General features: G+C 49.9%; 1 pseudogene; it reads left to right on the top strand.

Moving 5' to 3' along the window:
• Positions 1-1,485: 1,485 nt before the first annotated feature.
• On the top strand, positions 1,486-14,140 carry LOC129651730 (rho-related BTB domain-containing protein 2-like; annotated as a pseudogene).
• The last annotated feature ends 10,322 nt before the right edge of the window (positions 14,141-24,462 follow it).

Raw genomic sequence — 24,462 nt, 5'->3', positions numbered from 1 at the left:
TGAACACCCAGGATTGATCTCCTTTAGGGTGGACTGGTTGGATCCCCTTGCAGTCCATGGGACTCTCAAGAGTCTTCTCCAACACCACAGTTCAAAAGCATCAATTCTTTGGCGCTCAGCCTTCTTCACAGTGCAACTCTCACATCCATACATGACCACTGGTATAACCATAGCCTTGACTAGACGGACCTTTGTTGGCAAAGTAATGTCTCTGCTTTTTAATACGCTGTCTAGGTTGGTCATAACTTTCCTTCCAAGGAGTAAGCATCTTTTAGTAAACCTCACAAGCTAAGAATACTGTATTTTCCTTCTCATTCCTCTTTTGCCAAGTCCTAATGGCTATAAATCATAGGGATGAGAACTAGAAATAAATGGGGAATGCAACAGGGTATGCATATTTATACAACAATGATGAGGCATTGCCAATAAGCAGGAGAAATGACATGGGGCATTGTGCATCATAGAAGCATTGCAGTGTTTGAAATATCTGCAATGTTTGTACTTTATGGCTGAAGTTAGGCTGCTTCAGTATCTGGCCAAAAACATATTGGGGCATCAGTATAGAAATATCACAGCCATGACACACTGATGTTTAGGTGATACTCTGTTCTTCAGACTCCCCAGAACCAAAGGATCTCTGCAATCACACATTTACAGGAGATACTACATTTAAAATCAGAAAGCAGGAGCTAGGAAAAAAAACTCAAGATCATAATGTAGAAACCTTTACTTCACAGAGGAGGAATCTGAGAGGAAACCTGCCGCTCTGAGTGCATGCAGCTCTTTACTAATAGAGATGAAACCAGAATGCAGGTCTAGGTGATTTCTTTCTTTCTTTTTTAATGGAATAATATCTAAGTGTTGAGCTATGTGCTGGGTACAAAATATAAAATTTATACTCACTGATACTTCTCTACTGTCCTCCACCCAACATCCTGCCACAATAGCATACAATCTCACTCATAAATATTTTTTCCACAAAAGAAACACTACGTGTTTTAGGGATACAGAATTTTTCTAAGTTGTAAAATACATCACCATATACTGTGGAGAAGGGGTGTAGATATGAGCTGGAATGGGACCTGAAGAGGAAATAAAATTAAGACAAAGCTGGAGGAGGAGAGCAGATGATAAATGAGCTTCCTAGGCAGACACCTCTCTTCCCAAGAGAGTGGGGACCACCCCCAAGCAGACTCCGCCTTGGGATCTCTCTCTGGCATTCCCCAACCAGAAGCCCTGCTGCTGGAGGATGGAGACACCAGGAGGAAGACCAGAGATTCACCCAGTGGAGCTGTGCCTCTCAGCCTGAAGGGACTCCTGTCTCCTCGGGCCCCTGTGGAGCCTGGGCCTGGAAAGGTACCCACTCCCTTGTCCTCCTCTCTGCTCAAATGCTCAGAGAGGGGGCAGCCCCGGCAGAGAAGAGCTGCTGGCCCTGGCCCTCAGGGGCTGGTGTGCAAAGTTGTCTTGACTGCTTCTCTTCTCTCCCTCAGGTCCCAATTAATGGATTCCGACATGGATTATGAAAGGCCAAACGTAGAGACCATCAAGTGCGTGGTGGTGGGGGACAACGCTGTGGGCAAGACCAGGCTTATCTGTGCCCAGGCCTGCAATGCCACCCTCACCCACTACCAGTTACTTGCCACCCACGTGCCCACGGTTTGGGCCATTGACCAGTATTGGGTATGGCAAGAGGTAAGTTTGCAAGTCTATGGCCTCATTCATCTGGGCTTCTTCCCCAGGGATCTCTCCAGAAGGGCCCTGTGCTGAGCTCACGGAAGCCCTTTAAAGGTTGAGTAGAGGCAGCTGAAGAGCACAGATTCCTGGGAGAGGCCTGAGGGGAGCCCACCCCAGGGGAGGGGTCCCCAGCCCTTTGTGTTTGTCTGAGCAGAAGCCTGGGGCATCTTGTGTAACATAGCCCCCAGTAATGGGAAGCCCTGGAGCTGGGAAAGGGGTGGTGCTTTGGAGAGATGAGAGCTGCCAGGAGAAAAGAAACTGCTGGCTAATGATACCCAAAGACCCAAGGCTGGGAAACATCTGATGGCAGGTACAGCTGGGAACAAGGATGGGCTCCTTGGGAGATCACATCACTCCCGTGACTGTCTGCCCTCTGGAATCTCTCTTGTTAGGGGACTCAGGTGTTCTAGGACACACAGAGGGAGACACTAGTTGTCCCTCCAGCCCCCATGCTGTGGGACCCAGGAGTGAGCTGACCCCACCCTGAGTCGGCATGCAGGGCCCCCAGGAACCATTGCCTTCGCTTCTCTCCCCTCTCCCTGTCCCACCCCACCCCCTCTCCACCCCCCGCCAGGTGCTGGAACATTCCCCAAGACGTGGTAGAAGATGTGAGCATGTCTCTCCGCCTCTGGGAAACCTTCGGAGACCACCACAAAGACCGGCGCTTTGCTTATGGGAGGTAGGGAAGGCCCCCGCTGCCTGCAGGGAGCCAAGTGGATGGGGTTTTTCCCCGAGGTATGAGGACACTCTGTGAAACTGAGTTAAAGGAGTTTCACTCTGAAACTGGGAGGAAGGAGTGGAGAAAACAGCCCTGGGAGACCCTTGATGGGAAGGCAGCCCGGGCTGGGCAGGGAGCCGGCTTTGCAGTCGGGAGGCCGGGTTTCAGTTCAGTAACGCTGGGACTCTGAGCATTTAGGAAGGCTGTTCTGAGATGAGTTTTCTCAGATGAGATGGTAAAAGCGGTCATGTCTAAATCTCAAGAGAGCTGTAAGGTCAGCCCAAGAGTGTTTGAAAGCTCTCAAGTGCTAACTTGGGGGTACAGAAATAGGAGGTGCTATGATTACATGTTTTGGGGAAGATCACGTGAGCCGATCCATATGACATTTGTGGGATTGCAGTGTAGGGATGCCGTTGGGTATGTGCTCTCCCTTGTTCCAGCAGCAGGGAACCCATCACTAGCTTTTTCTGCCTATAACCTCACTCTCTCCCACCCCCAGATCTGATGTGGTGGTTCTGTGCTTCTCCATTGCCAACCCCAACTCCCTCCACCATGCCAAGACCACGTGGTACCCAGAAATCAAGCACTTCTGCCCCCGAGCACCTGTCATCTTGGTGGGCTGCCAGGTGGACCAGCGTTACGCTGACCTGGACGCTGTCAATAGGGCCAGGAGACCCTGGCTAGGTAGAGAGGGAGTCCTGGTGCCTAGGGAGGGAAAGCTGGCAGATGGGGAAGGGGAAGAGGGGGTGGGGGGAAGTTGTGTGTCTCTCAACTCCCTGCTCAGCCCTGAGAGAATGCACAGAGCCTCACTTCTCTCCCTCCATTTGAAGCAGACTCACATAGGGAGCCAGTAAGAATGGTCATTCTTTCATCCATCCACCCATCCATCCATTACACACTGAGTGGGCAATACTGGGCTAAGCATCATGAGGAGAGAAGGCGAAGGAGAGGCAATCTTTGTATGAAAGGAGCTTATAATCTTGCTGGGAGACGAACTGGATAGGTGAATATATTAAAAACCAGCATGCTAATTGCCAGAGAGGCAGTCAGCCCTCCCACTACTTTGAGCCGGGGAGATCACCCAGGCCTACCATAGATAATGGAGGGCTTCCTGGAAGAAGAAGGGCTTAGAAGTGAGCCTTGAAAGAATGGTAGGGTCTGGCCAAATAGAGGAGAAAGGGAGTGGAAATGAGCAGGGCAGGACCGGGGCTTAGACTCATATCCTCAGCAGGGACTCCCCGAGTCAGGTGAAAAACACACAGGATCGGGGAAATGCATCTCCCTGCCGCCCAGCCCTCCACCACCGACATGAACTTGGCTTCCCTTCTTGACCGTGCCAAGCCCATCAAGCCCAATGAGATCCTTACCCCGGAGAAGGGCCGAGAGGTGGCCAAGGAGCTGGGTCTCCCCTGCTACGAGACGAGAGTGATGGCGCAGTTCGGTATCAAGAATGTCTTCGACAACGCCATCCGGGCAGCGCTTATCTCCCGCCGGCACCAGCAGTTGTGGAAGTCCTATCTCCGCCATGTGCAGCGGCCCCTGCTGCAGGCGCCTTTCCTGCCCCCCAAGCCGCCGCCCCCGCTCATTGTGGTGCCCGACCCCCCCCCCTCCAGCAGCGAGGAGTGCGCTGCCCACCTTCTGGAGGACCCTCTGTGTGCAGACGTCATCCTTGTGCTTCAGGAGCGGGTGCGCATCTTCGCCCACAAGATCTACCTCTCCACATCCTCCTCCAAGTTCTACGACCTGTTCCTCATGGACCTGAGTGAGGGGGAGCTGGGGGGACCCTCGGAGTCAGGGGGTCCCCGCTCAGAGGACCACCGGGGTCACCCTGATCAACACCACCACCATCACCACCACCTCCACCACCACCATGGCCGGGACTTCCTGCTCCGGGCAGCGAGCTTTGACGTGTGTGAGAGCGTGGAGGAGGGCGGGGGCTCTGGGCCTATTGGGCTCCGGGCATCCACGAGCGACGGGATCTTACGGGGCAATGGGACAGGGTACCTGCCTGGGCGGGGTCGAGTGCTGTCTTCCTGGAGCCGAGCTTTTGTGAGCATCCAGGGAGAGATGACAGAAGAGCCACTGACTTATAAATCCCGGCTGATGGTGGTGGTGAAAATGGACAACTCCATCCAGCCAGGGCCGTTCCGGACTGTTCTCAAGTACCTGTACACAGGGGAGCTGGACGAGAATGAGCGAGACCTCATGCACATCGCCCACATCGCTGAGCTGCTTGAGGTCTTTGATCTGCGCATGATGGTGGCCAACATCCTCAACAACGAGGCCTTCATGAACCAGGAGATCACCAAGGCCTTCCATGTCCGCCAGACCAACCGGGCTAAGGAGTGCTTGGCCAAAGGCACCTTCTCAGGTATGAAACAGGCTTAGGAGCTGGTGTCCCAAAGGCAGGGGACTTCCCTCCAGGCTCTTTCTGCAGAATCTGGGTTGGTCCGAGTAGCATTCTGAGTCATCTCAGCCACTGATGTCCTGGAGATACTGCGGCTCTGCTCCTGAAACCTAGAGCCCCCAGCTTGAGATTGTGGTCATGTGGTGCTCACAGAGTGTGGCTTCAGGAGAAAGCAGTCATCTGGGAGCAGTGTCTACCCGTGGGGTTGGTTGTCCCATATTCTTTCACCCCATCCTCACGTGATGCATCTTCTCTCACCCAACAGATGTGACCTTCATCCTGGATGATGGCACCATCAGCGCCCACAAGCCCCTGTTGATTTCTAGCTGTGACTGGATGGCTGCCATGTTTGGGGGGCCATTTGTGGAGAGTTCCACCAGGGAGGTAAGGCTAGGATGGAAATGGCTGGGAGGGAGAGAGGCTTACTCCCTTTCCATCTGAGGCATCTGTCACTTCATGGTACTTCCTTCAGCCCTGACTCTGTACAAACCACCAAGTGATGGGCCCAAGAGAAGTTTATGAGATGGCTCCTATAGCCAAGGACTTTGCAGTATACCAAGATGGGCAATTATGGTCACATCCTAGCTCTATAGTTGAGAAAAAACTTTTTTCTTAAAGCAGTAAAAACAGATTTTTATTCAGAAACTATTGCAATAGGGGAAAAGAGACCTCAGTATAGAACTGGTTTTAATTCTTAATTGAGCATGATCAAGTGGGGTTTATAGTCAAGGTGTAGGGTGGGAGTCAGAGGGTAGAAAATTACTAAGAGGAAACATCAGGAGTCAGTGGGAGTTCTAGCCAAATCAAGACTGGGGTTCAAGTCTGACCTCCTTTCTACCCTTCTCTGAACTCTGACACTGACTGTCCATCCCTCAGCCTTGTAGTTAACAGTGTCCTCCTTTGTGAATCTACTCAAAGTTCCAAGGGTCCACACCAAGTTTCTCCAGCTGATCTGAGGTTTCCCTTGAGTATGCGGATGAGGTCTTTTATTTCTGCTGAGTACCCTTCTCAGCTCTGGTCCCTTAGCCAGTGCTCAGCAAGCACTTGAATGAAAAGCTGAACAAAGAATGTTAGAGCATAGCATCCTATAACCCAGAGAAGGGATTTCCTAAGATTTCTGGGTCAGGAAGATCCTTTGGAGGAGGGAAGGGCACCCCTTTTCAGTATTCTTACCTGGAGAATCCCATGGACCGAGGAGCCTGGCGGGCTACAGTCCATAGGGTCGCACAGAGTCAGACATGACTTAAGCGACTTAGCACACACTGGAAAGGGAGTCCTTCTGGGAGGTGAAGAGGAGAGTTCGAGATTTGAGTGGTCTCTGCTCCCTGAAGCATGAATGGGTTGAGATGTGCAAAGTGTGAGAGGGGAACTCTCCAGAGTCACAGAAGCAGCTGTAAAGTTCCAGCCAATTCCCAGTGCAGCCTGGAGAGGCTGGCGGCTGATGAGAAAGCAGTTTTTGTGTTGGTCCTGCTCTGGAGAGATCCCAGAGGCCCAGAGCTGTAGCTTTGAGCAGCCCAGAGAGATCAGCTGGTGTTCGCTTTGTTCATCCACATCCCACTTGCACTGCTCCCCGAAGGATAGAGTGGGGCCAGGTGCAGGTGACCGGCAGGACTCCTTTATGCTTCCTCCACACCAGAAAGATGCTAACGCGAGTCCAGGTCCTTTTAAAAGCTATTGGAGCCCTGCTCACAGGTGCTCAGCAGATGGGTTCATTGAAGGCTGTTGGTATGGGAGATTAGCCTTTGGGGAAGGAGGGGTTCTGAGCAGGTCAAGGGACCACAGAGGGGTGGCAGCCTGTCTATGGGAGACCAACTGTCCAGGCCAGAGCCTTCTGAGTTCTTCGGAACTGCTGCTCTTTCCCTAAAGCTGGACCTTGCTCCAGCCTGCTCCATTCCTTCCCATTCACAGGTGGTATTTCCTTAAACAAGCAAAAGCTGCATGTGGGCCATGCTGGAGTACCTGTACACTGGCATGTTCACCTCCAGCCCCGACCTGGACGACATGAAACTCATCATCCTGGCCAACCGCCTCTGCCTGCCGCACTTGGTCACCCTCACAGGTAGCTAAGCCCAGGGGAGGAGCCTCCAGGGAGGAGGAGGAGGAGTCAGGGGATCCCCTGGGAGTCATGATTTCTTCTCTCACCTGTCTCCTCCTAGGGGACAGGCCACCAGCACCAAGGGGATATGTTAACATAGCGTGAGATACATCGGTGCGTATTGGGGTTGCGGTGAGGACGTGGATGTAAAGAGATGTGTGAGAGGGATGCTTGGTGGGGTCACCTTATAGGTCTCTCTAGAGGTTATTGCGGTGCAGCACGTGGGCACCAGTAGATGCCAGGGCTCGAGGTTCTCAGCTTGGCCACACTCAGGCAAGCTTAAGAAGCCAAAAAGAACAGAACACCATTCCTCATTCCTACCCTTGCATCTCCTCTTTCTGCCTTTTGTTTTTCTTCCCCTTTCTCATTTGCTTCTTCTCTTCTACCTTCCCTTTCTCTTTCTTCTTCTAGAAACACAGTAAACATTGACCTAATTGTTGGTCACTCCTAATTCTTTGATTCCTGGAAGATCCTGTGAGCTAGAGCTCAGGTTTCAGGATGGACCAACCCCAGAGGCTTGGGTGGAGCAGGGACTGGGGCAGGAGGGAGACAAGGAGCAGCGCTTGGGGTGCCAGGGCAGGAGGAGAGATGGTGCAGTGCAGATGAGAAGCCGTCTGGAGCCTGTGGTGCCCGCCGACAGGTGGTGCTCCTGAGCTGGAGTCAGCATGTGCGTTCCTTTGATGTTGGTGTTGGTACCTGTACGGGCATTGATGTCCAGGTTAATGTCCTTGGGTGGGTCGGCGGCAGATAGCAAGGCCTCAGATACTGAGTTGAGGTTCAGGGAAGGACCTGGTGTCAGAGCTGCTGTGGCCCTCGGCAGATGATCAAGACTGGGACTTGGCTATGAGGGAAGCAGCGATCCTATGACGAGAAATGAATTGAAAGGTGGCGCTTGGTCCCTGGAAGAGGTGGACATGATTGACCAGAATCAAATGTTAAGAGCTGAGCCTGCAGAGGCAGGCCAGGGGACACTGAGGGCTTTAGGGCAGGGAGTAAGAGGCTTCTAGAGATTTCAACTGCAGAATTCCCTGGTGGTCTGGTGGTTAAGGCTGCACTTCCACTGCAGGGGGCATGGGTTCAATCCCTGGTTAGGGAACTAAGATCCTGCATGCTGAGTGGTGCGACCAATAAATAAATAAAAAATAAATAAGATCACAGCTGCAACAATTTGAAAAAGTGGTGCAACATTCCCAGAACATAGAAAACAGTCCAAACTCTTAGACTAAATAACTTTTGAAAGACTTGCTACAAAGAAATGGCCCAAATGAAAAAAAAAATGTATTCAGGTGTTTCTTTAAGTTTGTTTCATCATAGCAAGCAATCAGAAACAATCAAACAGGCACACTGGTTAAGCACATGTGGATGGATTTTGCAAGGTAGCCATTAAAAATGTTACCTCTCACTGCTGCATGGAAAGGCTTATAGAAAATAACATTGAATGACCTTTCCTGGGAAATGCTTCATAATTGCTAAAAAGCATATTTAAAAAATATGTTTCTATGTACCTTGTAAAGGAACAGTGGAAAATGCCAAGTGTTGTATAATAAGTGACATGTTTTGTTATATAAGCTTACTATGAAATTATTAATTTAAGCTTAATTTTTAAAATGTTAAATATTGCACGAAAACATGTAATATGTGTTCATCTTAATAAACTATTACAAACTGAAGTGGCCCTTGCTCGCCACACCAGAGCCCCCAGTCTGTCCCTCTCAACCATAGGCCCTCCCCACCCCAAAGTAACCGTTCTGCCTATGGCGCTAAGATTTTATAACTGCTCTTCCTTACTCTTCTTCATAGTTATATCATCCAAGTGTACATCCTGAAACACTGTAGCATGATTTTATTTTTTATATATCTTTTAAGGTTTTTTTAATCTGTAAGTACCTTGTCTGTTAAAAACAAAAACAGAACTTGCCCTTGCGATACGTTGGAAAAACCCTCTGATTCAGGGAACCTAGATTTTTTTACTGATCGCCTTTCTGTATCCACCATGTTTCCTTCCTATCAACTGGCCTTCAGGTCTAGAGGCTAGATTAGATCCAGTCTTCTTTTGGTGAGACTACATTTTGTAGGCTGTTTCTGCTTTTCATCAAGAAACATAGATCATCTGCTTTTCTCTCTTTTTGTGGTGTTAGCAGCCTTTGAGTTTTATTGCCTGGATCCATTTATTTATTAACTGTTGTGAAATGGTAATATTCCAGGTCTTTTTTTTTTCTTTTTTAATCTGTTAGAATACTTTCAAAAGGAGGGAAACTTTCCCTCACCTATGGTTTGATTTCCCAGTAGAATAGTTCATGTAGGAAAGGCAGGTGAATATGTGGTATTTTAATTTACCAGTTGTTTTTCTTTTCTCTCATATTCATGTACTTATTTGGCTGCAGTGGAGTCTTAGTGGTGGCATGAAGGATCTTCAGTTGCGGCATGTGGGATCTAGCTCCCTTACCAGGGGTTGAACCTGGGTCCCCTGCATTGGAAGTGTAGAGTTTTAGCCACTGGACCATCAGGGAAGTCCCTGTTTACCAGTTTTCAAGACACACATTTGTTTCCTATCATCCTTTGAGAGTAACCATTATTTGTTATTAATATTACATGTGATTATGAATTTTTGGACTTGAACATACTCTATTGGCTTTTAGTTCAGGTCACTTGCTCAGTTGTGTTCGACTCTTTGTGACCCCATGGACTGCAGCATGCCAGGCATCCCTGTCCATCACCAACTCCTGAAGCCTACTCAAACTCATGTTCACTGAGTCAGTGATGCCATCCACCCATCTCATCCTCTGTCGTCGCCTTCTCCTGCCTTCAATCTTTCCCAGCATCAGGATCTTTTCAAATGAGTGGGTTCTTCACATCAAGTGGCCAAAGTATTGGAGTCTCAGGTTCAGCATCCGTCCTTCCAATGAATATTCAGGACTGATTTCCTTTAAGATTGACTGGTTGGATCTCCTTGCAGTCCAGGGGACTCTCAAGAGTCTTCTCTAACACCACAATTCAAAAGCATCAATTCTTTAGCCCTCAGCCTTCTTTATAGTCCAACTCTCACATCCATACATGACTACTGGAAAAACCATAGCTTTGACTAGATGGACTTTTGTTGGTAGAGTAATGTCTCTGCTTTTTAATATGCTGTCTAGGTTGGTCATAGCTTTTCTTTCAAGGAGCAAGCATCTTTTAATTTCACGGCATCAGTCACCATCTGCAGTGATTTTGGAGCCCCCCAAAATAAAGTCTCTCAGTATTTCCATTGTTTCCCCATCTATTTGCCATGAAGTCATGGGACCGGATGCCATGATCTTAGTTTTCTGAATGTTGAGTTTTAAGCCAACTTTTTCACTCTCCTCTTTCACTTTCATCAAGAGGTTCTTTAGTTCTTTGCTTTCTGCCATAAAGATGGTGTCCTCTGCATATCTGAGGTTACTGATGTTTCTCCCGGCAATCTTGATTCCAGCTATCGGTTTTAAATCATTGCAATTAGCTTTATGGAAACTCAGATACTCTGCTGTTCCTTTAACCTGTAGAAGTCTTCTCGAGTTGGCTGCAGAGTCTCTAGAGGAGCTTTCGATGCTCTGGAATGACAAGATGTGCCAGGTTCATTGTGTACATTTCCTGCCCCATACCCGGTATCAGCCATTTCTCTAGGAAGTCTTGGCTTCCTGTAGTTGGAAATGGGATTTCAAGGCTACAGTATTTGCATTAGCAATGCTTTTGCTATTGGGATGGCTGTTCTTTCTGGGTCTTTTTCCATGGACTCAGCTGAGAGATATTACTTTTAAAGATAAAATACTTTATCAGTTTATACTGATACAGTTAAAATTCAGAACTCAAAGTGTTTACTTCTTCCCTAGAAAGGTCTTAACATGAAATGCAAGGTTAGTACACAATTTGTTACAAAATTTAAATTAAAATGAACAACTTGATTTAATCCTTAGTTCTAATCTATAGTTCTCAGCAAATTTGAGATTTAATACCCTCTCCCATCAGTATCAGTGGCTGATTCTCAGGGGTGGGGGCTTTCACCCCACCTGTATAACTCCTTGCTGCAACATATGTAGCTTAAAAAACTTCATAGGTTATTCTAGTCTCTGCCTTCACTTCCCACCTCCTCTCCAGTGGGAAAGTCTTGCTCCAATCCTGGTTTTCTCACTGGTAAGAGCGGACTTAAATCTCCTGTGGCCTTTCCTGGCCTGTTGAGACTTGCCCTGGACCTCTCTTTGCCCTGCTGTGGGCCCCTGCTGGGGTCGGGGCGGGGATAAACAAGTGCCTGTCCACTCCTGTGGTTCTTCAGCCCATTCCTGGCTGTGTGTGTGTCACAGAGCAGTACACAGTGACTGGGCTGATGGAAGCAACTCAGATGATGGTGGACATCGACGGGGACGTCCTTGTGTTCCTGGAACCGGCTCAGGTAGGATGGCAGGGAAGGAATCTCTCCAACATTCTCAGCTCTGGGCTCTGCCTGTTGGCAGCAAACGGGGAGGGTTCGGGAGGTGGTGGGTAGGAAGGGAACCCATTGACAGACTTGGTTCCCCCAGGGGGCAGACCCATCTTATCCTGCAGGCCAGAGGATTCACCCCAACATGCCAAGAGAAGAGGCTGGCTGTGGCAGGAAGGGACGGAGACTTCAGGCAACCGTTGGGCCGGAGAGGGAAACCAGAGCCCTGTATAGACGTGGTTGCTGCCTGCTGGGGTCATTTAAGACACACTGGGGACTCTCCATCTAAGATGGACTTCCTTCCTCCAATTTCCCAAGTGATAGTGTCAGTTGCTCAGTCATGTCTGGCTCTCTGCAACCCCGTGCACTTTAGCCTGCCAGGCTCCTCTGTCTATGGGATTCTCCAGGCAAGAATACTGAAGTGGGTTGCCATTTCCTCCTCAAGGGGATCCTGCTGACCCAGGGATTGAACCCAGGTGTCCTGCATTGCGGGCAGATTCTTTACTGTCTGAGCCACCCAAAACAGGCAAGCAAAATCTCCCCTACGAATCCTCAGGATGCCAAACATTCTAAAGATTAGTTTATGAAGTTAAAATATGGCAGATATGCCTGGGAGGCCAGCTCTCTAAGCCCGGTTGTCAGCACCTTAATGCAGGCTGCTCTGGTCCAGCATGGAGGATGAGGGGTCAGATCTGAGGAGGGCAGACCCAGTAAGAGGCTACCTCATAGGACTGTGGGTTTCTGGGGCTGCTGGGGGCAGGTCACGGGTGAGGTGGTGGTGGTGGTGGGGCCAAGGAGCAAATCCATGTCATTCCGTCATGGTTTTGTGTGGCCTTGCCTCTCGAGGTGGGTTCTTTGTGACTCAGGGCCTTTGCCCACCTGCGCCAAAGCTCTGGCTCTGAAGGCCAAAGTAGACATCTGTGTGCAGACCTTGGCCCAGAGGTCCCAGCACAGACATGCTCCTGTCTGTTCCCAGTTCCACTGTGCGTACCAGTCGGCTGACTGGTGTCTTCACCACATCTGCACCAACTACAACAATGTGTGTCGCAAGTTCCCCCGAGACATGAAGGCCATGTCCCCAGGTGAGCATCCCCAGCGGCATTTGTCATCTCCCTCTCCTTGGGTCCAAGCCTCTGACCCAGGGCGCCCAGAGGCTGCCAAAGACCCCTGTGGGTGGGGAGTAGCCTGCAAACATGCACCCAGCCCAGCGGAGGGGGTCCTGGAAAAAGCACTGGTGTGGAGGGCGGCCCCCCCGCCCCGGCCCACCAGAGACCTTGGGCAATTCACTCTGCCCCTCTGAGCTCCTGCTTTTCACAGGTACAGTCAGACTAGAGGTGGTATTTTTTAGATGTTTGTGGACCAAACTCCACATTAAGAAAAACATTTTTGTTTGTTTGTTAATTTTTACAATGTTGGTTGGTTTCTGCCAAACAACAATGCAAATCAGCCATAATTATACATATATCCCCTGCCTCTTGAGCCTCCCTCCCATCCCCACATCCCACCCCTCTAGGTTATCAAGAATTACATTGTATCTTGTGACCTAGTACACATATTGAAAAATTCATCAGTTGTTTTTAATACTGTTCACGACTCATGACATTAATTTCATAACCTAGGAATGGGCACAAGTCACAGCTTGGACAACACAGATCTGGGCATCCTCTGGGGTCCCTGCAGCTTGGTCTCTGCTTAATTGATGTCTCAGGTCCTGGGGCCTGACAGGAAGCCAGGGGTCCAGGATTCATGGGATCCAGGGAGAGGTGTGGCTGGCCTCCCCCAGTTTCTTCACTGGGCACCGTCTGCTCTGCTGTGACCCTCCTCCCCACTAGTACTCTACCAGGTCTCCCACTCCTGCTCTCTCCTCGTCACCCTTCTAGCATTTTCTTTCTAAAGCACAGCTCCAACTGCCTCACTTCCCTGGCCCCAAACTTTCGTGGAGCCCCCACACCTTCTAGAAGAAGTCCAAACCCCTCAGCCTAGCCTTCCCTCCCATCTGACCTCCTGCATACCCCCACCCCCCACACCTCCCCTCTCAGAACCTCATCTCTGCCAGCTGCACCTGCTGTCGGCCCAGCCAGGCTGAGCATCTTCTTGCCCACAGCTCTTCTCACTGTTTCTCCCTCATCCGTTGTTGCAGCCTGCTTTATTCTCCAAGCCTTGATAGGATCTTCCCTCTGCCTTTGAAGAAAAACGCAAGTGGAAATGCCTTTCCCCGGTGTGGACTGTCGGCTCTACTCCTTGGGCAACTGACTCTCTTTGGGCGCTCAGTGAAGGCAGGGCTTCCGCTTCTGGTCCCCAGGGGTTGGCATGTGGGCCTAGGAGGACCAGAGGCATGTTCCATGGCAGTGGGGCAGGGGTGGGAGTCCCTCTGCCCCTCCTCCTGCGTCTTCCTCACCCAGCTCTACTGCCGTTCTGCCCCAGAAAACCAGCAGTATTTCGAGAAACACCGGTGGCCACCCGTCTGGTACCTGAAGGAGGAAGACCACTACCAGTGGGCCTGGAAGGAGCGTGAGAAGGAGGACTATCTGCACCTGAAGCGGCAGCCCAAGCGGCGCTGGCTGTTCTGGAATAGTCCATCCTCTGCGTCCTCTTCGGCCGCCTCCTCGGCGTCCCCATCCTCCTCCTCGGCTGTGGTCTGAGATGCTGCCACCCTCTTCTGACCCTGCTGCTGTTGTCCCCACTTGTCTTTGCCCCTCTGCTCCTCCGCATCGCCCCTTCCACCTCCCAGGGACAGAGGACTCGCATAACCAGGACCCTTTGGGTGGAGCTGCCCTCACCAGCCAACATAGCTCAGCACAGAGAGGAGGGAGCCTGGCCTCGTGGACCAGAGCAGTGGCCCTGTGCAGAGGTCCTGATTCCATGGCTGGCCGGGAAACAACTCTTGGAGGCGGGCATCGGGGAGAGAGCTGAGGACTGTGGCATCTTGTCTGTGGGTCGCAGAACCCTAGCATCAAAGGGGAAACTCTCCTGCTGGGAAGCTGTGTGTCCTGGTCTGCGCAGGCGGCCCCCTCCCAGGGAGCAGCAGTGGGCAGGCAGGGTCCTACCTCTGTTGGCCCCACGTCTCCATTTATGGACTTGAAGGGTTATAGAGGCTTTGTGGGCCTTTCCACGTGGAGCCTACTCAAACCCTCACTGGAAAAGTCAGGGCAGAAATTAAGCCTTCAGAGCCCAACTCCAGGCTTCCACCTCTGTGGTGCAGCTGCCAGAAGCCGCAAGCAGAAGGCTTGCCCTCTGCCAGCATTGCTTCCGGGGCTGTGGGCAACCAGGCCTGAGAAGGTGGCAGAGGTTTTCCAGAGCTTCAGCCCTGGAAGCAGTGCTTCTTGGTGCAATGAGAAACTTCTCTTTCCCCCATCCTTTACCGCTCAGGTTTGGAGATGGAAACAAAAGGAAACACTGGAACAGGGGGAGAGAAAGTAGAGGGTGATGGGACCTGAGTACAGCAATCCCATGCTCCTTTGGGCTCCTCCCCCCGCTGCTGGCCAGCACAGCTTCTAATGGGGAGAGGGTAAATTTTGCAAAAATACGCAGACAATGAACAAAATCACTACCGACAAAAACATTGTGGCCTCTGTCCCCTCAAAAGAAGAAAAGCAGAAAAAGACCCTGGATGGCTCTCATTCTTATAAAGCCAAGCAGGGGACCCCATGTGGATGAGGCAATGGTCAAGGTGGGAGAATTGACTCCGATGCTTTTCAGGAAAGCAGTGTCACCGGCTGTGACCGAGGATGTCCTGGCCCCACTGACTGACTCTGGAGGGCACGGTGCAGGCCTTCAGCATGCTGGGGATGAGGTTGCAGGGGCGGGGAAGGTGGGCTCGGGAATCACCATGGTGTTGGACCCATCGTGAGAATCAGTCTGTTGTCAACTTCAGCAGGTAACTCCATAGGATATGACCGTGTTGAAGGGGTGGGATGTGGTAGGGGTCAAAGGTCAGGGCAAAGGGCACTGACATGGAGAATAGGAGTCTTTGTAAAGAAGGATCATAATGAAGTACGTGACCTTACCCAGTGCTGGTTGGTGATAACAGGGAAGAATGGGGGAATTGAACAGGAGCAAAACCAAGGTCAGTCCAGAGAAGAGGAGGGAGGAGACTGGAGGATGGTGGAGGATTAAGACAGTATCTTGCAGCCCCATGGGGGAAAGCTGGGCCACAACTGACCCTGTCCCCCTTTTCTGATTCTGATTTGTATCTCACTCCACACACCCTTGTTAGATTCAGAACACAGGGTCCCTCTGATGAAGGTGGAGCCAGAGAGACTGAGCTCCTGTCCTCAGCACTCAGGAGTCATCTCATCTAAGAAAGATGCTTTAGGGAGAGGAACTGGGTTTTGGTCCCAGGGCCCGGTGTGGGGGGCTCCACCTCCAATAATCTGGCATAGAGCAAACCCCCCCAAAATGGAACCTCTGCATCAATTTTGTGGTGCCAAGACCTAGAGATTTGAGGTCAAGGCCTTGTCAAGAGAAGGAGCAGGAGGTGGCCGGTCAAGTGGGTCTTGAATGACTGTGACCCTTGGTGTCTGAGCCCTAGACCTCAAGGCCATGGCTGCCTCCCCTCCAAGTTCTCCAGGTGGCAGGCTTGGAAACCAGACATGTGCTGCCCTCTACTGGCTGGTCAGCTCACTTCTGCTGAGCTCAGGCTGAAGCTGAGGTGAAAGGGACAGAAGGGGAGCCTCCGAGGTGGGGTGTGCTGCTCTGCACCAGCCCCTTCACTCTGGAAAGGGTGTAGGAGGGGCCTTGGGGGCCTCTCAAGAACTCTAGGGGGATGGGAGAGCCAGGACCTGAAATCCAACGGCAGGGGAATTAGGTCTCCATGAGCTTGCAGGCCTGAGTCGTCTGGCCCAAAGATGAGGATGCAGAAAGGCCAGCAGGGACAGAAAGGAAAGGTGGCTCAGGAGTGGCAGGAGGCTCACAAGTGAGAGGCCACAGCAGGATCCCAGCAGGCAGGGTCTCGGCACCCCTTCCCAATAGCTCCGTCAGAACCAGTCCATACCTCCAGGAGCCCAGCAAGCCCAGGTGGGACTCAAGAGATACCACCTGGGGAGGCTGTGAGGGACCTCGGCCAGCCCAGTCAGGGGAAGGGCAGGGAGGAGAGGGATGGAGGAGGGGCTGAATTCCAGTCCCCCAGGAACCTGGTGCCCAGAAATCTTGAGTCAGAGCGGGAGACACATTCATACAGGGCAAGCTTGAGCCTGAGGCATAAAAGCAAGAAGGAAGGAGGAAGAACACACACACCTGCACCCGTATCACTCAGAACTCTAGAGGAGAATGGGAGGATGGGGGAGAAAAACATACACATGCCTCTTTTTATATAAAATTGCATATTTAATTTGGTCATGAATTCATAAACACATGAGGATTTTGTACCTAATGGCCTTTCTTGTACTGTTTGATATTTCCAACAAACTCTTCTAAAATAAGAACTTCCAACGGAGAGAAGAGTAAAAAGATAAACCACCACTAGTGAAAAAATTAAGTGCCTATCTTGGGTCAGGTGCTCTTTGGATTGGATATAAAACAAGGCAACTTCATGCTCTCACCAAGCTTACCTTAAATAAACATGATGAACACTGACAAGGCTAATACTTTAGGTGGGCACTAAGGAAGTCCTCTGAGAAAGGGATAAGTGACCTGACACTTGATTGAGAAGAATTCATTTCTATCTCCCTCTGAAGATGAAGGCAGAGTGTCCTCCACAAAAGGAACAACAAAAGCAAGAAACACGTGACTTCCGGGGAACAGAGGGGCAGTAGGGCAGGACCTCTGAAAGGGAAGAGGAAAGGGCTATTGCACCAAGGCCACTGAGGTAGGACCCCTACCAAACTCCACTGGAGCACCATACCCTGAATGTCCCTAAATACTCAGCCAATTCTAGTTTGGGTCCAGCCATGCCAGTCTTGGGCACACAAAGTTTTGAGATGGAAAAGATAAACTGAGGAGTACTACTTTCATAACATCATCCTGCCATGACTGGAATACTATAGAGATAGGTGTGCTGGAAGGAGGGCTGAAGTGCTTACAAAGTATTTTTTACAGTAAGAGGAAGTGATCTGCCCTCCCTGAGCTGAGGGTGCTGCAGTGCATCTTCCACACTAAGAGTACTCAAGCAAGGAGACCTCCCACCAAGAACTGGGAGGGCAAATGGAGGAGGAGCCAGAGAAGGGGAGGAGACACCAGGAGAGGCCCGCTTGCATGTGTTTATTCTGAAAACCAGATCACAATACAGACAGGGCAAGATGGCAGAGCAGAAAGACCCTGAGCTTGGGTCCTCTCACGGGCAGCCCAAATTACAACTATTTGCAGAGCAAGCACTGATAAAAAAGACAGGAACCCACCAGCATAGATCTTCTACAACTAAAGACATAAAGCAGGAACCACACTGAGATGGTTGGAGTGGGCAGACTCACACTATCATCAAGTACCATACTCCTGGGTGGACAACCCACAAAGTAGGGAATTATATTGCAGGGTTTTTCCACCGGAGAGTTCTGAGCCCCAGGTGGGCTCTCCAGCCCAGGGATCCTGCATCAGCAAGATGAACCCCCAGAGCCTTTGGCTTTGAAGGCAAGCAGGGTCCTAATTTTGCATATCCCACAGGACTGGAGGAAACAGACACTTCAGTCTTCAAGAGCACACACATGCACTGGGACCTAGGGCAAAAGTGGTCACTTGATGGAAAGCTGGGTTAGAGCTGCCTGCTGTTCTTAATGAGTGTCCCAGAGGGGCAGTGGGTGGGTGTGGCTCAGGCTGTGGGTATAGACACTGGTAACAGCTGTACTTTTCACACTGTCCATGGGATTCTCATGGCAAGAATACTGGAGTGGGTTGCCATTTCCTTTTCCGGTGAACCATGTTTTGTCAGAACTCTTCACCGTGACCCACCCATCTTGGGTGGCACTGCATAGCATAGCTCATAGCTTCATTGAATTACGCAAGCCCCTTTGCCATGACAAGACTGTGATCCATAAAGGGGATTGACAGAGGAGCCTGGCAGGCTAGTCTATGGGGTCACAAAGAGTTGGACACAACTTAGCGACTGAACAGTAACAGCCATACTTGGAAACTTCTTCTGTTGGTGGACACGGGTGCTTATAGGCACTATTGTGGGATCTTCCCCCTAGCTCATTAGCCCCAGTAGCTAATGAGTTGGGTGGGGTTGATCAGCCCCACCCAACAGCCTGTAGGCACCACTGCTGGGATGTGGTTATTGTTGTTTAGTTGCTAAGTCATGTCTAACACTTGCTGCTACTGCTAAGTCGCTTCAGTAGTGTCCGACTATGTGCGACCTCATAGACTGCAGCCCACCAGGCTCCCCCGTCTTTGGGATTCTCCAGGCAAGAACACTGGAGTGGGTTGCCATTTCTTTCTCCAATGCATGAAAGTGAAAAGTGAAAGTGAAGTCGCTCAGTCGTGTCTGACTTTTCGCGACCCCATGGACTTCAGCGCACAAGACTCCTCCATCCATGGGATTTTCCAGGCAAGAGTACTGGAGTGGGGTGCCATGTCTAACACTTTGCAGCATGCGAATGGACTGTAGCATGCCAGGCTTCTGTGTCCTTCACTATCTCCCAGAATTTGTTCAAATTCATGTCCACTGAGTCAATGATGCCATCCAACCATTTCACTCTCTGTTGCCCTCTTCTCCTCCTGCACTCAATCTTTCCTAGCATTAGGGTCTTTTCCAATAAGTCAGCTCTTGCATCGGGTGGCCAAAGTATTGGAGCTTCAGCTTCAGCATCAGTCCTTCCAATGAATATTCAGGGTTGATTTACTTTAGGATTGACTGGTTTGATCTCCTTGCTGCCCAAGAGACTCTCAAGAGTCTTCTCCAGCACCACAGTTCAAAAGCCTCAATTCTCAGCCTTCTTTTTGGTTGAACTCACATCTATTCATGACTACTGGAAAAATTATAGCTTTGACGATACAGACCTTTGTCGGAAAGTAATGACTCTGCTTTTTAACACACTGTCTAGGTTTGTCACAGCTTTTCTTCCAAACTGCAAGTGTCTTTTAATTTCATGATTGCAGTCACTGTCCACAGTGCTGGGATGCTTCAGGCCAAACAACTAACAGTCCCACCCATCATCAGACAGCTGAGTAAAGACAGTCCTGAGCCCACCGCCACCTCTAGGCATGCCTCTAGACATGGCACTGCCCACCAGTGGGCCAAGACCCAGCTTCCCCCGCCAGTGGGCAGGTAAGGGCCCTGCCCTCCAGGAAACCTTCACTAGCCTCCGGACAGCCTCAGCCACCAAGGGGCAGAATGCAAGAAAACCACAGTCCTGCAGACTGTGGATGCAACCTGTACACAGCAGGTGACACCCTGTCCTAGGACCAACTGGGCCCCAACCCTGCCTGTTAGCAGGCCAATACAAGCTTCAGGACATGCCAGATTCGATCCCCAACTGTGTCAGGAACTACCCCCTACCCCCACCCTGCCCCAGTGATCTGACCCCAACTCGGGATACCTGGGCCCTGTAGCCAGACTCCAGGGCATGGCTCTGCCTGCCAGTCATCTGGCACTAACCCCAGAACCTGGCTTCACCCACCAGTGGGTGGGCAACAGCCCTGGCGTTCTCTGGACCCTGGCCATGCCCACCAGTGAGCCAGCACTAGCTCCAGGTCCCATGGGGCTCTGCAGCCAGCTTCCTTGGGACCAGGTACCACTAATGAACCGCTGGCAGCCTCCACACAGGGTAGGCCCCAGCAACCAGGCCTGTGACACCGCCTACAGAGCCCACCCCCAACAACAGAGGGAACACCCCCTAGAGCAGGGCTCCCCAACCTCCAGGATCTAATGCCTGATGATCTGAGGTGGAGCTGATGTCATAATAGCCAAAATAAAGTGCATAGAATTGCCAATAAGATATTGAAGAGAAGTAGTAAAACAGCGCATCCTGGTCTTATTCTCGATCTTACAGGAAAAGCTTTTTGTCTCACTACTGGATAAACTCGTTGAAAAAGCCCTTTGATTTTTTTTTTTTTTTTGATGATTACTTTTTCCTTCTAAAACCCAGGAACAATATTAAGCAAAATGAAGAGGCCAAGCCTCAGAGAAACGTGGTTCGGTATTTTAAGAAGTATGAATATATAGTTGGTCCCTCAGAGGACTTACAGAACAAGGGAGTTTGACCACAGCTTAGTTTGCCACTTCAAGCAGAGCTGTATTGGAGAATCCCAGAAGTTTTAAAAGCAGATAAGTTTTCTGGACTCTTGGAATCTCTTACCAAAACTTCGAGATCAGCTTCGAGAAGTCTTACAATAAGTAGGAATGACTTGTCAATATTACAAAACTTATTTCCTAGCTTCCCTTTTATTCTGGTTTGAAAACCAATAGCCAGGTCAAGATTCTAAAGTAATGGAAAAGTATGTTTAGTCACTGGAAAATTCTTTCAGGGACAATATAAGCATATGTATCGTACAAAGCAACCAATTATCTGTTTCTTTCTTGGGAAAGGTAATAATATGAACAGACTTGTTCACAAAGGAAAAATCGATCAACGTTTTAAAAAGACTGCTGCTGCTAAGTCGCTTCAGTAGTGTCCGACTCTGTGCAACCCCATAGATGGCAGCCCACCAGGCTCCTCCGTCCATGGGATTCTCTAGGCAAGAATACTGGAGTGGGTTGCCATTTCCTTCTCCAATGCATGAAAGTGAAAAGTCAAAGTGAAGTTGCTCAGTCGTGTCTGACTCTTAGTGACCTCATGGACTGCAGCCTACCAGGCTCCTCCGTCCACGGGATTTTCCAGGCAAGAGTACTGGAGTGGGGTGCCATTTAAAAAGACAGCTGATATTAATTCCTTGTGGCAGAGTGGAGATGCACAAAAGGAGGGAAAAGCCCAAGAACTTTTGCTTTGGTTCAAGGGACGAATTGAAAATAATTGTTTGTGCAAGGATATAGATCAGTGGGAAAAAATTACAATACCCATCATACCTGCTTTTTTGGATCAACTTAGAAGTGGTAGAAGCATAGAAAAACTAATCTTTTTATAATACCTGGGGTTTTCCACTGGAGACCCACAGGCTTCTGACAGGTTATGTGAAAGTCTAATCTTCTCCCTCCAGTTATGTGGACACAATAGCACTTAATTTTTTTTAGACCCAAGATCTATCCTTTAATTTGACAGATTTGTAGATACAGCCTCTGACTTTTTGCCCCTGTATGTGCAATATTTATATTTCTTCCTAAGCATGCTATGAGTCCCATACGGACTGTGGTGAAAAAGGAAGGAATGAGAGATGTGGAAGCTATCAAATGTCTTCCTTGGTTTGGACAACACCACTGAAGGCAAACTAAGGGGGAGTTATGGATGGAATTGAGCTTCCCTGGTGGCTCAGACAGTAAAGAATCTGCCTGCAGGGCAGGGGACCCGGGTTTGATTCCTGGGTAGGGAAGATCCCCTGGAGGAGGAAATGGCAACCCATTCCAGTATTCATGACTGGGAAATCCCATGGACAGAGGAGCCTGGTGGGCTACAGTCCATGGGGTCACAAAGAGTTGGACATGAATTAGCGACTAAAACAACAAGCTCTTCCCTTTTCCTATCCTGACACCTTGACAAGCCCACATTGTACATGAAAAGGAAAGGCACAAGAACCTTTCCTGTGATGTGAATGGAAATTAAACCACAATACTGTGGTGCCCCATTTTTACTTCTTAGACTAGCAAAGGATTTAAGTTCAATGTGGCGAGGGTGTAGGGAGACAGGGAAACTTGTTTACTCTTCAGTTCAGTTCACTTGCTCACTCGTGTCCAACTCTTTGCGACCCCATGAACCACAGCATGCCAGGCTTCTCTGTCCATCACCAACTCCCAGAGTTTACTCAAACTCATGTCCACTGAGTCAGTGATGCCATCCAACCATCTCATTCTCTGTCATCCCCTTCTCCTCCTGCCCTCAATCTTTCCCAGCATCAGGGTCTTTGCAAATGAGTCAGCTCTTCACATCAGGTGGCCGAAGTATTGGAGTTTCAGCTTCAGCATCAGTCCTTCCAATGAACACTCAGGACTGATCTCCTTTAGGATGGAGTGGTTGGATCTCCTTGCAGTCCAAGGGACTCTCAAGAGTCTTCTCCAACTCCACAGTTTAAAAGCATCAATTCTTCAGTGCTCAGCTTTCTTTATAGTCCAACTCTCACATCCGTACATGACTACTGGAAATACAATAGCCTTAACTAGATGGACCTTTGTTGACAAAGTAACGTCTCTGCTTTTTAATATGCTGTCTAGTTTGGTCATAACTTTCCTTCCAAGAAGTAAGCGTCTTTTAATTTTCATGGCTGCAGTCACCATCTGCAGTGATTTTGGAGTAAAAAAAAATAAAGTCTTTCACTGTTTCCACTGTTTCCCCATTTTTTTGCCATGAAGTGATGGGACCAGATGCCATGATCTTAGTTTTCTGAATGTTTACTCTTAGCGTGAGTTAAAATGGTCCAGCCTTTTTTTCTTTTTTTTGAGGGCTTTATCATTATCTGAGCAAAAGTATAAAATTCTCTAACCCACTGACACAACAATTTCACTTTGAAGCATTTACCCAGTAGACAATACACATACATGTATGACTCATACAAGTATATGCTACCCACTCCAGTACTCTTGCCTAGGAAATCTCATGGACAGAGGAGCCTGGTGGGCTACAGTCCATGGAGTCACAAAGAGTTGGACACGACTGAGCGACTAACACACACACATACACACACACAGACAACAGCTATTATCTCTCCTACTCACTTGACACCAGCAGGTATTGTTGTTGCTGTTGTTCAGTCGCTCAGCCGTGGGCAACTCTTTGTGACCCCGTGTACTGCAGCACACCAGGCTTGTCTGTCCTTCAGTATCTCCTGGAGTTTCCTCAGACTCATGCCCGTTGAGTCGATGATGTCTTCCAACTGTGCATTACCTTCTATTTTATTTTCGTTTTGTAGACTGCTTGTATTCTGACCAGACAATTCTGTCAATATAATAGCTTTCTCATTCTCCCTTCCCATTTTTTACTTCCGAAGTCTTTTTCTTTTCCATACTGTGTCTTACATGTGTTGTCTAACACAGAGTTTGTTCAGTGGTCATCGATCTTGATTTTATGGAGACATTTTTCATTTCCTGGGTCTATTTAAGCTTCCCATATGGCTATTATTAGGCCTCCCAGGCTGAGTCAGCTGGGGGCTGTGTCTGCCGTGCAGAGAGGACAGTAGACTGGAGCAGGTGTGCTGCGTCTGCAGTGAAGTGGGTGCGAGTTTCCCAGGCTGGGTAACTTGAGATGTCTGCCTTTACTCTGTGCTGAGGTATCAGCTGGGGTCGGGTTCCTCTGTAATTCCACTCCGTCCCCCTTGTGCCCAGATCAGACTCAGCCCAGAATGACAGGGCTTTTCACTCGTAGCCCAGCGCCTGCTTGAGAGAGGGGCGCCCCCCACGACCAGAGTGTCATCCCTGCTTCCTGCAGTGCTCTGCCTGGTGCTGACTGTCTAATAAGAAATAGAGTCTCGTCAGTGTAAGACCAAGGCCAATCTGGGGGAGAAAGCTGTTTTGATCAGAAAGTTGGGAGAATCGCTAAGCTTTCACTCTGGCCACATTTTTGGAAGAGTTTGCTCTGACTTCTTAGTGATGAAGAGTCATGCTGGGGGATCCTTTGGGTGCTGCTGCCTCCATGTTCCCTTGTTGATGTTTTCCGGGTGAGACCCCTGAAGCTGCAGATGGGTGGTCTCTGCCACAGGTTTTTGGAGGTCGCGGTGCTCTGGATTGGCTGTTAACTGTGGGCATTGGATCCAGCCTGGGAGGGAGAGAAAGTAACAGCTCCAGACTGGAAAGTAAAACCTGCTTTGCTCCCCGGCTGTGGAAGAACGCGCTCCCTGAGCTGCCTGCAGAGTTGTCAGAAGTGGCGATGACCCTGTGGGGGTTGGACCCTAAGCTGCCGCTGAAGTTCCAGATAAACAAGTGGGAGAGGAGTTGGTAGTGGGCCGGCAGGCCCCTTGCTTTATTGTGGGAGGGAGCCAAGGTGGGGGTGACCCCCTAAGTAGGAACTAGGCTTTGGACGAGCCGCCTCCTCGCCTGGCATTGGGTCATGCGTCAGTCATCTGTC

The sequence above is a fragment of the Bubalus kerabau genome, chromosome 4 (genome assembly GCF_029407905.1).
Source record: "Bubalus kerabau isolate K-KA32 ecotype Philippines breed swamp buffalo chromosome 4, PCC_UOA_SB_1v2, whole genome shotgun sequence".
Lineage (NCBI taxonomy): Eukaryota > Metazoa > Chordata > Mammalia > Artiodactyla > Bovidae > Bubalus > Bubalus kerabau.
Note: the sequence above shows the minus strand (reverse complement) of the source record. Positions and strands in the feature narration are given on the sequence as shown.